Here is a 19,782-nt window from a genome sequence, read left to right as displayed (position 1 = left end):
TTTTTTAACGGTGTGTGTGGACATTTGATAAATAGAATATCCTGACAGTACCCTGAAATGTACCCAATAGTATATCTCCAAATGAGGATCCTGACTAGGTAGGCATGGAGTATTATATGCGATGCGGTTTGACTCCGCTGGTAAAATGAAACTGTAGCACCACCTGCTGGACGGATAGTAGTCACTACTTGGTCATGATAGACTGACTCGAATATGATGGTATATTCGGACTGACTTGACAAAAACGTCATCAGACATGTTTAGTCTCAGTTAATTTAGAAAACTTACTGTACCAGCTTTGTTAGTTTATTTAGGATGTGAGACATTCTTATTCGGCTGAAGTCGAGACATTCATATTTAGCAGAAGTCGAGCCGAGGAGAGAAGCCACTGAAGACTGTTGGAACGTAAACTAAAAAAGGGTTTGGCGTCATTACGTCAAATACCAGGAAGTTTAAAAAGTTAGCAGCATCAAAGATGGTCTATTATATGGACAAGATATTTGACTGACCGCTCTAACGAGGGAAATACACGTCCTCAAAGATGGAAGGCAGGCGGCAGGAGGCGAGATCAGGTGGGACCATTCTGGCCAATGATATGGCAGATACGCGTTTGATCAGGCCATAGAGATAGAGGACTCATCCTTGTATCTTTGCTATTGTAGTATCTGTGACTGCTTGGTCAGTGCCATTGAGGCTATCTCCATTTTAAAGTAGTACATGTTCTTCTTCTTCATTGGTTGACTGCTCCCAACTCATATGAATCGCCACCAAATTGACAACTTTAAAATGGTGGACGCCCTCAATGGCAATGTCCATGCTTAGAATGGATTATGTCCATAATGAGTCCTCATATCAATGAAATGAAATTCAAAAGGCCTTTATTGGAATGGGAAACATGTTAACATTGCCAAAGCAAGTGAAATAAACAATAAACAGAAGTGAGAAGAAACCAAAAAACATTAACAAAAAACGATTCGAAATGAACAGTAAACATTGCACTCACAAAGGTTTCAAAAGGATAAAGTTATTACAAGTGTTTTATTATCAGCTATCAGTGTTTCAACAATATGCCAATAGTTGTAGTATGAATAGTAGGGAGAAGATAAATAAACATTTTGGTTTTATTTACAATGTTGTTTGCGCTCCACTGGTTGCCCTTTTGTCATGGCAACGGGCCACAACTCGAGCTACCGTGATATGGGAGTTGATTCATGTTTATTTTCAAGTCTTTGTGGGTCTGTGTAATCTGAGGGAATTATGTGAGGGAATTATGTGTCTCTAATATATGGTCATACATTTGGCAGGAGGTTAGTTAGATAATGCAGCTCGGTTAACAAAAAAAAAAAAAAAGTCAAATGTCACCGCCAACCACTGAGCGTAAAAACATGAAGAGCACCTTTCTAGTATCGAGTGAAAACAGTTAATATACTATAATATATATGAAAAAGTACCTGATGTCAGTTATTATACTATAATATATATGAAAATGTCACGTTCTTTCAAAATCGAACCCAGAAGCAGACCAGGACAAGGCGAGTATAAAGATGGTTCTCAATGAGAACGTGGAGGTAGATAGTTCCGGGTGGAGGAGCGGGCAGAGGAGGTGGGTTGATGGGAGTAGATAGGCAGATCCAATGGATAACAACACACTGGCGACGAGCAGACAGGGATGGGGTATGGGTTCCGGGTGAATGGCTGTAGACAAAACAAACGGCGGTAAGTTAAAGGCAAGCAAGACGTACAAAACAATAAAACAAAACAAACTCTATAAACTAGAGGCTGGTTCGTGGGCACAACATACTGTACATGGCTAACGATCCGGCAGGGAATGGATGTCAGGTCAGAGCTTTTGAAGGGGAGAGGTGATGATCAGGACAGGTGTGCAGATTACTGATGGGATACAGGTGCGGGTGAACATCGATCTCCCAACAAGCTAATTCGCCCGGCAACCAGACAGGGTGCGTTCCAGGACACCGGAAACACACTCCAGGACAGAAACACAGGCAAACACAGACTCAGGAAGCGGGATTCGTGACAGAAAAAGTACCTGATGTAAGTTATTATACTATAATATATATGAAAAAGTACCTGATGTTAGTTTTTATACTACAATATATATGAAAAAGTACCTGATGTTAGTTAATATACTATAATATATATGAAAAAGTACCTGATGTTAGTTAATATACTATAATATATATGAAAAAGTACCTGATGTCACGTCCTGACCGGAGAAAGCCTGTATTTTTCTATGGTAGAGTAGGTCAGGGCGTGACTAGGGGTTTAGTCTAGTTTATATTTTCTATGTGGGGTTCTAGGTTGTTTTTTCTATGTTTAGTTTTTTTGTATGATTCCCAATTAGAGGCAGCTGGTTATCGTTGTCTCTAATTGGGGATCATACTTAAGTAGCATTTTTTTATTTTTTTATTTTATTTATTTTTATTTATTGTTTCTGTGTAGTTGCCTGTTAGCGCTGCATTGTCGTCACGGTTCGTTTATTCTTTATTGGTTTTTCTAAGTTTCACTTTCGAATAAATAATAAATAATGTGGAACTCTACGTATGCTTCGCCTTGGTCCGACCCTCATTCCAACGAACGTGACACCTGATTAAATTAAACACATTTTATTTAAAAAAACCTGACTATGACTGTTTGAATCCCTGATAGTCAAAATAGCACGGAGGAGAAAAAATAGAGACGGATTACTTTCTAAGGTTCAGACAACCTTTTGTTGGTGTCTCCATGTTCTCAGAAAGGTGGGACATTGGTGAATCTGAATAGATAAGGCCTGACAAAATACTAACTCTTTATCCTGGGGTTTACATCCTGGGTATTACTGCCATCACCACGGCAGCTAGATAACTGGTCTACAACCTGGGTATTACTGCCATCACCACAGCAGCTAGATAACTGTGGTCTACATCCTGGGGTTTACATTCTGGGTATTACTGCATTCACCACAGCAGCTAGATAACTGTGGTCTATATCCTGGTGTTTACATCCTGGGTATTACTGCCATCACCACAGCAGCTAGATAACTGTGGTCTACATCCTGGGTATTACTGCCATCACCACAGCAGCTAGATAACTGTGGTCTACATCCTGGGTATTACTGCCATCACCACAACAGCTAGATAACTGTGGTCTACATCCTGGGTATTACTGCCATCACCACAGCAGCTAGATAACTGTGGTCAACATCTTGGTGTTTACATCCTGGGTATTACTGCCATCACCACAGCAGCTAGATAACTGTGGTCTACATCCTGGGTATTACTGCCATCACCACAGCAGCTAGATAACTGTGGTCTACATCCTGGGTATTACTGCCATCACCACAGCAGCTAGATAACTGTGGTCAACATCTTGGTGTTTACATCCTGGGTATTACTGCCATCACCACAGCAGCTAGATAACTGTGGTTTACATCCTGGGGTCTACATCCTGGGTATTACCGCATTCACCACAGCAGCTAGATAACTGTGGTCTACATCCTGGGTATTACTGCATTCACCACAGCAGCTAGATAACTGTGGTCTACATCCTGGGTATTACTGCATTCACCACAGCAGCTAGATAACTGTGGTCTACGTCCTGTGGTCTACATCCTGGGTATTACTGCATTCACCACAGCAGCTAGATAACTGTGGTCTACATCCTGGGTATTACTGCATTCACCACAGCAGCTAGATAACTGTGGTCTGCATCCTGGCGTTTACATCCTGGGTATTACTGCCATCACCACAGGAGCTAGATAACTGTGGTCTACATCCTGGGTATTACTGCCATCACCACAGCAGCTAGATAACTGTGGTCTACATCCTGGGTATTACTGCCATCACCACAACAGCTAGATAACTGTGGTCTACATCCTGGGTATTACTGCCATCACCACAGCAGCTAGATAACTGTGGTCAACATCTTGGTGTTTACATCCTGGGTATTACTGCCATCACCACAGCAGCTAGATAACTGTGGTCTACATCCTGGGTATTACTGCCATCACCACAGCAGCTAGATAACTGTGGTCTACATCCTGGGTATTACTGCCATCACCACAGCAGCTAGATAACTGTGGTCAACATCTTGGTGTTTACATCCTGGGTATTACTGCCATCACCACAGCAGCTAGATAACTGTGGTTTACATCCTGGGGTCTACATCCTGGGTATTACTGCATTCACCACAGCAGCTAGATAACTGTGGTCTACATCCTGTGGTTTACATCCTGGGTATTACTGCATTCACCACAGCAGCTAGATAACTGTGGTCTACATCCTGGGTATTACTGCATTCACCACAGCAGCTAGATAACTGTGGTCTACATCCTGGGTATTACTGCCATCACCACAGCAGCTAGATAACTGTGGTCTACATCCTGGGTATTACTGCCATCACCACAGCAGCTAGATAACTGTGGTCTACATCCTGGGGTTTACATCCTGGGTATTACTGCCATCCCCACAGCAGCTAGATAACTGTGGTTTACATCTTGGTGTTTACATCCTGGGTATTACTGCATTCACCACAGCAGCTAGATAACTGTGGTCTACATCCTGGGGTTTACATCCTGGGTATTACTGCCATCCCCACAGCAGTTAGATAACTGTGGTTTACATCCTGGCGTTTACATCCTGGCTATTACTGCCATCACCACAGCAGCTAGATAACTGTGGTCTACATCCTGTGGTGTACATCCTGGGTATTACTGCATTCACCACAGCAGCTAGATAACTGTGGTCTACATCCTGGGTATTACTGCATTCACCACAGCAGCTAGATAACTGTGGTCTACCTCCTGTGGTCTACATCCTGGGTATTACTGCATTCACCATAGCAGCTAGATAACTGTGGTCTACATCCTGTGGTCTACATCCTGGGTATTACTGCATTCACCACAGCAGCTAGATAACTGTGGTCTACATCCTGGGGTTTACATCCTGGGTATTACTGCCATCACCACAGCAGCTAGATAACTGTGGTCAACATCTTGGTGTTTACATCCTGGGTATTACTGCCATCACCACGGCAGCTAGATAACTGTGGTCAACATCTTGGTGTTTACATCCTGGGTATTACTGCCATCACCACGGCAGCTAGATAACTGTGGTCAACATCCTGGGTATTACTGCCATCACCACAACAGCTAGATAACTGTGGTTTACATCCTGGGTATTACTGCCATCACCACAACAGCTAGATAACTGTGGTTTACATCCTGGGTATTACTGCCATCACCACAACAGCTAGATAACTGTGGTCTACATCCTGGGTATTACTGCCATTACCACGGCAGCTAGATAACTGTGGTCTACATCCTGGCGTTTACATCCTGGGTATTACTGCCATCACCACAGCAGCTAGATAACTGTGGTCTACATCCTGGGTATTACTGCATTCACCACAGCAGCTAGATAACTGTGGTCTACATCCTGGGTATTACTGCCATCACCACAGCAGCTAGATAACTGTGGTCTACATCCTGGGGTTTACATCCTGGGGTCTACATCCTGGGTATTACTGCATTCACCACAGCAGCTAGATAACTGTGGTCTACATCCTGGCGTTTACATCCTGGGTATTACTGCCATCCCCACAGCAGCTAGATAACTGTGGTCTACATCCTGGGTATTACTGCCATCAACACAGCAGCTAGATAACTGTGGGTCTACATCCTGGGTATTACTGCCATCAACACAGCAGCTAGATAACTGTGGTCTACATCCTGGGTATTACTGCCATCAACACAGCAGCTAGATAACTGTGGTCTACATCCTGGCGTTTACATCCTGGGTATTACTGCATTCACCACAGCAGCTAGATAACTGTGGTCAACATCCTGGGTATTACTGCCATCAACACAGCAGCTAGATAACTGTGGTCTACATCCTGGCGTTTACATCCTGGGTATTACTGCCATCACCACAGCAGCTAGATAACTGTGGTCTACATCCTGGGTATTACTGCCATCACCACAGCAGCTAGATAACTGTGGTCTACATCCTGGGTATTACTGCCATCACCACAGCAGCTAGATAACTGTGGTCAACATCTTGGTGTTTACATCCTGGGTATTACTGCCATCACCACAGCAGCTAGATAACTGTGGTTTACATCCTGGGGTCTACATCCTGGGTATTACTGCATTCACCACAGCAGCTAGATAACTGTGGTCTACATCCTGTGGTTTACATCCTGGGTATTACTGCATTCACCACAGCAGCTAGATAACTGTGGTCTACATCCTGGGTATTACTGCCATCACCACAGCAGCTAGATAACTGTGGTCTACATCCTGGGTATTACTGCCATCACCACAGCAGCTAGATAACTGTGGTCTACATCCTGTGGTTTACATCCTGGGTATTACTGCCATCACAGCAGATAACTGTGGTCTACAGCAGCTAGATAACTGTGGTTTACATCCTGGGGTCTACATCCTGGGTATTACTGCATTCACCACAGCAGCTAGATAACTGTGGTCTACATCCTGTGGTTTACATCCTGGGTATTACTGCATTCACCACAGCAGCTAGATAACTGTGGTCTACATCCTGGGTATTACTGCATTCACCACAGCAGCTAGATAACTGTGGTCTACATCCTGGGTATTACTGCATTCACCACAGCAGCTAGATAACTGTGGTCTACGTCCTGTGGTCTACATCCTGGGTATTACTGCATTCACCACAGCAGCTAGATAACTGTGGTCTACATCCTGGGTATTACTGCCATCACCACAGCAGCTAGATAACTGTGGTCTACATCCTGGGTATTACTGCCATCACCACAGCAGCTAGATAACTGTGGTCTACATCCTGGGGTCTACATCCTGGGTATTACTGCATTCACCACAGCAGCTAGATAACTGTGGTCTACATCCTGGGTATTACTGCATTCACCACAGCAGCTAGATAACTGGTCTACGTCCTGTGGTCTACGTCCTGGGTATTACTGCATTCACCACAGCAGCTAGATAACTGTGGTCTACATCCTGGGTATTACTGCATTCACCACAGCAGCTAGATAACTGTACTCTGCATCCTGGCGTTTACATCCTGGGTATTAATGCCATCACCACAGGAGCTAGATAACTGTGGTCTACATCCTGGGTATTACTGCCATCACCACAGCAGCTAGATAACTGTGGTCTACATCCTGGGTATTACTGCCATCACCACAGCAGCTAGATAACTGTGGTCTACATCCTGGGGTTTACATCCTGGGTATTACTGCCATCCCCACAGCAGCTAGATAACTGTGGTTTACATCTTGGTGTTTACATCCTGGGTATTACTGCATTCACCACAGCAGCTAGATAACTGTGGTCTACATCCTGGGGTTTACATCCTGGGTATTACTGCCATCCCCACAGCAGTTAGATAACTGTGGTTTACATCCTGGCGTTTACATCCTGGGTATTACTGCATTCACCACAGCAGCTAGATAACTGTGGTCTACATCCTGGGTATTACTGCATTCACCACAGCAGCTAGATAACTGTGGTCTACCTCCTGTGGTCTACATCCTGGGTATTACTGCATTCACCAGCAGCTAGATAACTGTGGTCTACATCCTGTGGTCTACATCCTGGGTATTACTGCATTCACCACAGCAGCTAGATAACTGTGGTCTACATCCTGGGGTTTACATCCTGGGTATTACTGCCATCACCACAGCAGCTAGATAACTGTGGTCAACATCTTGGTGTTTACATCCTGGGTATTACTGCCATCACCACAGCAGCTAGATAACTGTGGTCAACATCTTGGTGTTTACATCCTGGGTATTACTGCCATCACCACGGCAGCTAGATAACTGTGGTCAACATCCTGGGTATTACTGCCATCACCACAACAGCTAGATAACTGTGGTTTACATCCTGGGTATTACTGCCATCACCACAACAGCTAGATAACTGTGGTTTACATCCTGGGTATTACTGCCATCACCACAACAGCTAGATAACTGTGGTCTACATCCTGGGTATTACTGCCATTACCACGGCAGCTAGATAACTGTGGTCTACATCCTGGCGTTTACATCCTGGGTATTACTGCCATCACCACAGCAGCTAGATAACTGTGGTCTACATCCTGGGTATTACTGCATTCACCACAGCAGCTAGATAACTGTGGTCTACATCCTGGGTATTACTGCCATCACCACAGCAGCTAGATAACTGTGGTCTACATCCTGGGGTTTACATCCTGGGGTCTACATCCTGGGTATTACTGCATTCACCACAGCAGCTAGATAACTGTGGTCTACATCCTGGCGTTTACATCCTGGGTATTACTGCCATCCCCACAGCAGCTAGATAACTGTGGTCTACATCCTGGGTATTACTGCCATCAACACAGCAGCTAGATAACTGTGGGTCTACATCCTGGGTATTACTGCCATCAACACAGCAGCTAGATAACTGTGGTCTACATCCTGGGTATTACTGCCATCAACACAGCAGCTAGATAACTGTGGTCTACATCCTGGCGTTTACATCCTGGGTATTACTGCATTCACCACAGCAGCTAGATAACTGTGGTCAACATCCTGGGTATTACTGCCATCAACACAGCAGCTAGATAACTGTGGTCTACATCCTGGGTATTACTGCCATCACCACAGCAGCTAGATAACTGTGGTCTACATCCTGGGTATTACTGCCATCAACACAGCAGCTAGATAACTGTGGTCTACATCCTGGCGTTTACATCCTGGGTATTACTGCCATCACCACAGCAGCTAGATAACTGTGGTCAACATCCTGGGTATTACTGCCATCAACACAGCAGCTAGATAACTGTGGTCTACATCCTGGCGTTTACATCCTGGGTATTACTGCCATCACCACAGCAGCTAGATAACTGTGGTCTACATCCTGGCGTTTACATCCTGGGTATTACTGCCATCAACACAGCAGCTAGATAACTGTGGTCTACATCCTGGCGTTTACATCCTGGGTATTACTGCCATCACCACAGCAGCTAGATAACTGTGGTCAACATCCTGGGTATTACTGCCATCACCACAGCAGCTAGATAACTGTGGTTTACATCCTGGCGTTTACATCCTGGGTATTACTGCCATCAACACAGCAGCTAGATAACTGTGGTCTACATCCTGGCGTTTACATCCTGGGTATTACTGCCATCACCACAGCAGCTAGATAACTGTGGTCAACATCCTGGGTATTACTGCCATCAACACAGCAGCTAGATATCTGTGGTCTACATCCTGGGTATTACTGCCATCAACACAGCAGCTAGATAACTGTGGTCTACATCCTGGCGTTTACATCCTGGGTATTACTGCCATCACCACAGCAGCTAGATAACTGTGGTCTACATCCTGGGTATTACTGCCATCAACACAGCAGCTAGATAACTGTGGTCTACATCCTGGGTATTACTGCATTCACCACAGCAGCTAGATAACTGTGGTCTACATCCTGGGTATTACTGCCATCAACACAGCAGCTAGATAACTGTGGTCTACATCCTGGCGTTTACATCCTGGGTATTACTGCCATCACCACAGCAGCTAGATAACTGTGGTCTACATCCTGGCGTTTACATCCTGGGTATTACTGCCATCAACACAGCAGCTAGATAACTGTGGTCTACATCCTGGCGTTTACATCCTGGGTATTACTGCCATCACCACAGCAGCTAGATAACTGTGGTCAACATCCTGGGTATTACTGCCATCACCACAGCAGCTAGATAACTGTGGTTTACATCCTGGCGTTTACATCCTGGGTATTACTGCCATCAACACAGCAGCTAGATAACTGTGGTCTACATCCTGGCGTTTACATCCTGGGTATTACTGCCATCACCACAGCAGCTAGATAACTGTGGTCAACATCCTGGGTATTACTGCCATCAACACAGCAGCTAGATAACTGTGGTCTACATCCTGGGTATTACTGCCATCAACACAGCAGCTAGATAACTGTGGTCTACATCCTGGCGTTTACATCCTGGGTATTACTGCCATCACCACAGCAGCTAGATAACTGTGGTCTACATCCTGGGTATTACTGCCATCAACACAGCAGCTAGATAACTGTGGTTTACATCCTGTGGTCTACATCCTGGGTATTACTGCCATCACCACAGCAGCTAGATAACTGTGGTCTACATCCTGGGTATTACTGCCATCACCACAGCAGCTAGATAACTGTGGTCTACATCCTGGGGTTTACATTCTGGGTATTACTGCATTCACCACAGCAGCTAGATAACTGTGGTTTACATCCTGTGGTCTACATCCTGGGTATTACTGCCATCACCACAGCAGCTAGATAACTGTGGTCTACATCCTGGGTATTACTGCCATCAACACAGCAGCTAGATAACTGTGGTCTACATCCTGGGGTTTACATCCTGGGTATTACTGCCATCACCACAGCAGCTAGATAACTGTGGTCTACATCCTGGCGTTTACATCCTGGGTATTACTGCATTCACCACAGCAGCTAGATAACTGTGGTCTACATCCTGGGTATTACTGCCATCACCACAGCAGCTAGATAACTGTGGTCAACATCCTGGGTATTACTGCCATCACCACAGCAGCTAGATAACTGTGGTTTACATCCTGGCGTTTACATCCTGGGTATTACTGCCATCAACACAGCAGCTAGATAACTGTGGTCTACATCCTGGCGTTTACATCCTGGGTATTACTGCCATCACCACAGCAGCTAGATAACTGTGGTCAACATCCTGGGTATTACTGCCATCAACACAGCAGCTAGATAACTGTGGTCTACATCCTGGGTATTACTGCCATCAACACAGCAGCTAGATAACTGTGGTCTACATCCTGGCGTTTACATCCTGGGTATTACTGCCATCACCACAGCAGCTAGATAACTGTGGTCTACATCCTGGGTATTACTGCCATCAACACAGCAGCTAGATAACTGTGGTTTACATCCTGTGGTCTACATCCTGGGTATTACTGCCATCACCACAGCAGCTAGATAACTGTGGTCTACATCCTGGGTATTACTGCCATCACCACAGCAGCTAGATAACTGTGGTCTACATCCTGGGGTTTACATTCTGGGTATTACTGCATTCACCACAGCAGCTAGATAACTGTGGTTTACATCCTGTGGTCTACATCCTGGGTATTACTGCCATCACCACAGCAGCTAGATAACTGTGGTCTACATCCTGGGTATTACTGCCATCAACACAGCAGCTAGATAACTGTGGTCTACATCCTGGGGTTTACATCCTGGGTATTACTGCCATCACCACAGCAGCTAGATAACTGTGGTCTACATCCTGGCGTTTACATCCTGGGTATTACTGCATTCACCACAGCAGCTAGATAACTGTGGTCTACATCCTGGGGTTTACATTCTGGGTATTACTGCATTCACCACAGCAGCTAGATAACTGTGGTTTACATCCTGTGGTCTACATCCTGGGTATTACTGCCATCACCACAGCAGCTAGGTAACTGTGGTCTACATCCTGGGTATTACTGCCATCAACACAGCAGCTAGATAACTGTGGTCTACATCCTGGGGTTTACATCCTGGGTATTACTGCCATCACCACAGCAGCTAGATAACTGTGGTCTACATCCTGGGGTTTACATCCTGGGTATTACTGCCATCACCACAGCAGCTAGATAACTGTGGTCTACATCCTGGGTATTACTGCCATCACCACAGCAGCTAGATAACTGTGGTCTACATCCTGGGTATTACTGCCATCACCACAGCAGCTAGATAACTGTGGTCTACATCCTGGGTATTACTGCCATCACCACAGCAGCTAGATAACTGTGGTCTACATCCTGGGTATTATTGCCATCACCACAGCAGCTAGATAACTGTGGTCTACATCCTGGGTATTACTGCCATCACCACAGCAGCTAGATAACTGTGGTCTACATCCTGGGTATTACTGCCATCACCACAGCAGCTAGATAACTGTGGTCTACATCCTGGGTATTACTGCCATCACCACAGCAGCTAGATAACTGTGGTCTACATCCTGGGTATTACTGCCATCACCACAGCAGCTAGATAACTGTGGTCAACATCTTGGTGTTTACATCCTGGGTATTACTGCCATCACCACAGCAGCTAGATAACTGTGGTTTACATCCTGGGGTCTACATCCTGGGTATTACTGCATTCACCACAGCAGCTAGATAACTGTGGTCTACATCCTGTGGTTTACATCCTGGGTATTACTGCATTCACCACAGCAGCTAGATAACTGTGGTCTACATCCTGGGTATTACTGCATTCACCACAGCAGCTAGATAACTGTGGTCTACATCCTGTGGTCTACATCCTGGGTATTACTGCATTCACCACAGCAGCTAGATAACTGTGGTCTACATCCTGGGTATTACTGCATTCACCACAGCAGCTAGATAACTGTGGTCTGCATCCTGGCGTTTACATCCTGGGTATTACTGCCATCACCACAGGAGCTAGATAACTGTGGTCTACATCCTGGGTATTACTGCCATCACCACAGCAGCTAGATAACTGTGGTCTACATCCTGGGTATTACTGCCATCACCACAGCAGCTAGATAACTGTGGTCTACATCCTGGGGTTTACATCCTGGGTATTACTGCCATCCCCACAGCAGCTAGATAACTGTGGTTTACATCTTGGTGTTTACATCCTGGGTATTACTGCATTCACCACAGCAGCTAGATAACTGTGGTCTACATCCTGGGGTTTACATCCTGGGTATTACTGCCATCCCCACAGCAGTTAGATAACTGTGGTTTACATCCTGGCGTTTACATCCTGGGTATTACTGCCATCACCACAGCAGCTAGATAACTGTGGTCTACATCCTGTGGTCTACATCCTGGGTATTACTGCATTCACCACAGCAGCTAGATAACTGTGGTCTACATCCTGGGTATTACTGCATTCACCACAGCAGCTAGATAACTGTGGTCTACATCCTGTGGTCTACATCCTGGGTATTACTGCATTCACCACAGCAGCTAGATAACTGTGGTCTACATCCTGGGTATTACTGCATTCACCACAGCAGCTAGATAACTGTAGTCTGCATCCTGGCGTTTACATCCTGGGTATTAATGCCATCACCACAGGAGCTAGATAACTGTGGTCAACATCCTGGGTATTACTGCCATCAACACAGCAGCTAGATAACTGTGGTCTACATCCTGGCGTTTACATCCTGGGTATTACTGCCATCACCACAGCAGCTAGATAACTGTGGTCTACATCCTGGCGTTTACATCCTGGGTATTACTGCCATCACCACAGCAGCTAGATAACTGTGGTCTACATCCTGGGTTTACATCCTGGGTATTACTGCCATCACCACAGCAGCTAGATAACTGTGGTTACATCCTGGGTATTACTGCCATCACCACAGCAGCTAGATAACTGTGGTCTACATCCTGGGTTTACATCCGTTTACATCCTGGGTATTACTGCCATCAACACAGCAGCTAGATAACTGTGGTCTACATCCTGGCGTTTACATCCTGGGTATTACTGCCATCACCACAGCAGCTAGATAACTGTGGTCTACATCCTGGGTATTACTGCCATCAACACAGCAGCTAGATAACTGTGGTCTACATCCTGGATATTACTGCCATCACCACAGCAGCTAGATAACTGTGGTCAACTGGGTTTACATCCTGGGTATTACTGCCATCACCACAGCAGCTAGATAACTGTGGTCTACATCCTGGGTATTACTGCCATCAACACAGCAGCTAGATAACTGTGGTCTACATCCTGGGTATTACTGCATTCACCACAGCAGCTAGATAACTGTGGTCTACATCCTGGGTATTACTGCCATCAACACAGCAGCTAGATAACTGTGGTCTACATCCTGGGTTTACATCCTGGGTATTACTGCCATCACCACAGCAGCTAGATAACTGTGGTCTACATCCTGGCGTTTACATCCTGGGTATTACTGCCATCAACACAGCAGCTAGATAACTGTGGTCTACATCCTGGCGTTTACATCCTGGGTATTACTGCCATCACCACAGCAGCTAGATAACTGTGGTCAACATCCTGGGTATTACTGCCATCACCACAGCAGCTAGATAACTGTGGTTTACATCCTGGCGTTTACATCCTGGGTATTACTGCCATCAACACAGCAGCTAGATAACTGTGGTCTACATCCTGGCGTTTACATCCTGGGTATTACTGCCATCACCACAGCAGCTAGATAACTGTGGTCAACATCCTGGGTATTACTGCCATCAACACAGCAGCTAGATAACTGTGGTCTACATCCTGGGTATTACTGCCATCAACACAGCAGCTAGATAACTGTGGTCTACATCCTGGCGTTTACATCCTGGGTATTACTGCCATCACCACAGCAGCTAGATAACTGTGGTCTACATCCTGGGTATTACTGCCATCAACACAGCAGCTAGATAACTGTGGTTTACATCCTGTGGTCTACATCCTGGGTATTACTGCCATCACCACAGCAGCTAGATAACTGTGGTCTACATCCTGGGTATTACTGCCATCACCACAGCAGCTAGATAACTGTGGTCTACATCCTGGGGTTTACATTCTGGGTATTACTGCATTCACCACAGCAGCTAGATAACTGTGGTTTACATCCTGTGGTCTACATCCTGGGTATTACTGCCATCACCACAGCAGCTAGATAACTGTGGTCTACATCCTGGGTATTACTGCCATCAACACAGCAGCTAGATAACTGTGGTCTACATCCTGGGGTTTACATCCTGGGTATTACTGCCATCACCACAGCAGCTAGATAACTGTGGTCTACATCCTGGCGTTTACATCCTGGGTATTACTGCATTCACCACAGCAGCTAGATAACTGTGGTCTACATCCTGGGTATTACTGCCATCACCACAGCAGCTAGATAACTGTGGTCAACATCCTGGGTATTACTGCCATCACCACAGCAGCTAGATAACTGTGGTTTACATCCTGGCGTTTACATCCTGGGTATTACTGCCATCAACACAGCAGCTAGATAACTGTGGTCTACATCCTGGCGTTTACATCCTGGGTATTACTGCCATCACCACAGCAGCTAGATAACTGTGGTCAACATCCTGGGTATTACTGCCATCAACACAGCAGCTAGATAACTGTGGTCTACATCCTGGGTATTACTGCCATCAACACAGCAGCTAGATAACTGTGGTCTACATCCTGGCGTTTACATCCTGGGTATTACTGCCATCACCACAGCAGCTAGATAACTGTGGTCTACATCATGGGTATTACTGCCATCAACACAGCAGCTAGATACATCCTGTGGTCTACATCCTGGGTATTACTGCCATCACCACAGCAGCTAGATAACTGTGGTCTACATCCTGGGTATTACTGCCATCACCACAGCAGCTAGATAACTGTGGTCTACATCCTGGGGTTTACATTCTGGGTATTACATCACCACAGCAGCTAGATAACTGTGGTTTACATCCTGTGGTCTACATCCTGTATTACTGCCATCACCACAGCAGCTAGATAACTGTGGTCTACATCCTGGGTATTACTGCCATCAACACAGCAGCTAGATAACTGTGGTCTACATCCTGGGGTTTACATCCTGGGTATTACTGCCATCACCACAGCAGCTAGATAACTGTGGTCTACATCCTGGCGTTTACATCCTGGGTATTACTGCATTCACCACAGCAGCTAGATAACTGTGGTCTACATCCTGGGGTTTACATTCTGGGTATTACTGCATTCACCACAGCAGCTAGATAACTGTGGTTTACATCCTGTGGTCTACATCCTGGGTATTACTGCCATCACCACAGCAGCTAGATAACTGTGGTCTACATCCTGGGTATTACTGCCATCAACACAGCAGCTAGATAACTGTGGTCTACATCCTGGGGTTTACATCCTGGGTATTACTGCCATCACCACAGCAGCTAGATAACTGTGGTCTACATCCTGGGGTTTACATCCTGGGTATTACTGCCATCACCACAGCAGCTAGATAACTGTGGTCTACATCCTGGGTATTACTGCCATCACCACAGCAGCTAGATAACTGTGGTCTACATCCTGGGTATTACTGCCATCACCACAGCAGCTAGATAACTGTGGTCTACATCCTGGGTATTACTGCCATCACCACAGCAGCTAGATAACTGTGGTCTACATCCTGGGTATTACTGCCATCACCACAGCAGCTAGATAACTGTGGTCTACATCCTGGGTATTACTGCCATCACCACAGCAGCTAGATAACTGTGGTCTACATCCTGGGTATTACTGCCATCACCACAGCAGCTAGATAACTGTGGTCTACATCCTGGGTATTACTGCCATCACCACAGCAGCTAGATAACTGTGGTCTACATCCTGGGTATTACTGCCATCACCACAGCAGCTAGATAACTGTGGTCAACATCTTGGTGTTTACATCCTGGGTATTACTGCCATCACCACAGCAGCTAGATAACTGTGGTTTACATCCTGGTGGTCTACATCCTGGGTATTATTGCCATTCACCACAGCAGCTAGATAACTGTGGTCTACATCCTGTGGTTTACATCCTGGGTATTACTGCATTCACCACAGCAGCTAGATAACTGTGGTCTACATCCTGGGTATTACTGCATTCACCACAGCAGCTAGATAACTGTGGTCTACGTCCTGTGGTCTACATCCTGGGTATTACTGCATTCACCACAGCAGCTAGATAACTGTGGTCTACATCCTGGGTATTACTGCATTCACCACAGCAGCTAGATAACTGTGGTCTGCATCCTGGCGTTTACATCCTGGGTATTACTGCCATCACCACAGGAGCTAGATAACTGTGGTCTACATCCTGGGTATTACTGCCATCACCACAGCAGCTAGATAACTGTGGTCTACATCCTGGGTATTACTGCCATCACCACAGCAGCTAGATAACTGTGGTCTACATCCTGGGGTTTACATCCTGGGTATTACTGCCATCCCCACAGCAGCTAGATAACTGTGGTTTACATCTTGGTGTTTACATCCTGGGTATTACTGCATTCACCACAGCAGCTAGATAACTGTGGTCTACATCCTGGGGTTTACATCCTGGGTATTACTGCCATCCCCACAGCAGTTAGATAACTGTGGTTTACATCCTGGCGTTTACATCCTGGGTATTACTGCCATCACCACAGCAGCTAGATAACTGTGGTCTACATCCTGTGGTCTACATCCTGGGTATTACTGCATTCACCACAGCAGCTAGATAACTGTGGTCTACATCCTGGGTATTACTGCATTCACCACAGCAGCTAGATAACTGGTCTACGTCCTGTGGTCTACATCCTGGGTATTACTGCATTCACCACAGCAGCTAGATAACTGTGGTCTACATCCTGGGTATTACTGCATTCACCACAGCAGCTAGATAACTGTAGTCTGCATCCTGGCGTTTACATCCTGGGTATTAATGCCATCACCACAGGAGCTAGATAACTGTGGTCTACATCCTGGGTATTACTGCCATCACCACAGCAGCTAGATAACTGTGGTCTACATCCTGGGTATTACTGCCATCAACACAGCAGCTAGATAACTGTGGTCTACATCCTGGCGTTTACATCCTGGGTATTACTGCCATCACCACAGCAGCTAGATAACTGTGGTCAACATCCTGGGTATTACTGCCATCAACACAGCAGCTAGATAACTGTGGTCTACATCCTGGCGTTTACATCCTGGGTATTACTGCCATCACCACAGCAGCTAGATAACTGTGGTCTACATCCTGGGTATTACTGCCATCAACACAGCAGCTAGATAACTGTGGTCTACATCCTGGGGTTTACATCCTGGGTATTACTGCCATCACCACAGCAGCTAGATAACTGTGGTCAACATCTTGGTGTTTACATCCTGGGTATTACTGCCATCACCACGGCAGCTAGATAACTGTGGTCAACATCTTGGTGTTTACATCCTGGTTATTACTGCCATCACCACGGCAGCTAGATAACTGTGGTCAACATCCTGGGTATTACTGCCATCACCACAACAGCTAGATAACTGTGGTTTACATCCTGGGTATTACTGCCATCACCACAACAGCTAGATAACTGTGGTTTACATCCTGGGTATTACTGCCATCACCACAACAGCTAGATAACTGTGGTCTACATCCTGGGTATTACTGCCATTACCACGGCAGCTAGATAACTGTGGTCTACATCCTGGCGTTTACATCCTGGGTATTACTGCATTCACCACAGCAGCTAGATAACTGTGGTCAACATCCTGGGTATTACTGCCATCAACACAGCAGCTAGATAACTGTGGTCTACATCCTGGGTATTACTGCCATCACCACAGCAGCTAGATAACTGTGGTCTACATCCTGGGTATTACTGCCATCACCACAGCAGCTAGATAACTGTGGTCTACATCCTGGGTATTACTGCCATCACCACAGCAGCTAGATAACTGTGGTCTACATCCTGGGGTTTACATTCTGGGTATTACTGCATTCACCACAGCAGCTAGATAACTGTGGTTTACATCCTGTGGTCTACATCCTGGGTATTACTGCCATCACCACAGCAGCTAGATAACTGTGGTCTACATCCTGGGTATTACTGCCATCAACACAGCAGCTAGATAACTGTGGTCTACATCCTGGGGTTTACATCCTGGGTATTACTGCCATCACCACAGCAGCTAGATAACTGTGGTCTACATCCTGGGTATTACTGCCATCACCACAGCAGCTAGATAACTGTGGTCTACATCCTGGGTATTACTGCCATCACCACAGCAGCTAGATAACTGTGGTCTACATCCTGGGTATTACTGCCATCACCACAGCAGCTAGATAACTGTGGTCTACATCCTGGGTATTACTGCATTCACCACAGCAGCTAGATAACTGTGGTCTACATCCTGGGTATTACTGCATTCACCACAGCAGCTAGATAACTTTGGTCTACATCCTGGGTATTACTGCCATCACCACAGCAGCTAGATAACTGTGGTCTACATCCTGGGTATTACTGCCATCAACACAGCAGCTAGATAACTGTGGTCTACATCCTGGGTATTACTGCATTCACCACAGCAGCTAGATAACTGTGGTCTACATCCTGGGTATTACTGCATTCACCACAGCAGCTAGATAACTGTGGTCTACATCCTGGGTATTACTGCCATCACCACAGCAGCTAGATAACTGTGGTCTACATCCTGGGTATTACTGCCATCACCACAGCAGCTAGATAACTGTGGTCTACATCCTGGGTATTACTGCCATCACCACAGCAGCTAGATAACTGTGGTCTACATCCTGGGTATTACTGCATTCACCACAGCAGCTAGATAACTGTGGTCTACATCCTGGGGTTTACATCCTGGGGTTTACATCCTGGGTATTACTGCCATCACCACAGCAGCTAGATAACTGTGGTCTACATCCTGGGTATTACTGCCATCACCACAGCAGCTAGATAACTGTGGTCTACATCCTGGGTATTACTGCCATCACCACAGCAGCTAGATAACTGTGGTCTACATCCTGGGTATTACTGCCATCACCACAGCAGCTAGATAACTGTGGTCTACATCCTGGGTATTACTGCCATCACCACAGCAGCTAGATAACTGTGGTCTACATCCTGGCGTTTACATCCTGGGTATTACTGCCATCACCACAGCAGCTAGATAACTGTGGTCTACATCCTGGCGTTTACACCCTGGGTATTACTGCCATCACCACAGCAGCTACATAACTGTGGTCTACATCC

At 45.9% G+C, this 19,782-nt stretch overlaps 1 long non-coding RNA gene across 1 annotated transcript; it reads right to left on the bottom strand.

Moving 5' to 3' along the window:
* Window positions 1-861: 861 nt before the first annotated feature.
* LOC135574198 (uncharacterized) lies at window positions 862-2,040 on the bottom strand. The gene is made up of 2 exons (XR_010465223.1): window positions 1,802-2,040; window positions 862-1,695 (listed from the first exon to the last, which is right to left on the bottom strand). It is a non-coding gene; the product is annotated as an uncharacterized LOC135574198 (long non-coding RNA).
* Window positions 2,041-19,782: the final 17,742 nt, after the last annotated feature.

This window comes from Oncorhynchus nerka, linkage group LG12 (assembly GCF_034236695.1).
Source record: "Oncorhynchus nerka isolate Pitt River linkage group LG12, Oner_Uvic_2.0, whole genome shotgun sequence".
Taxonomy (NCBI): domain Eukaryota; kingdom Metazoa; phylum Chordata; class Actinopteri; order Salmoniformes; family Salmonidae; genus Oncorhynchus; species Oncorhynchus nerka.
Note: the sequence above shows the minus strand (reverse complement) of the source record. Positions and strands in the feature narration are given on the sequence as shown.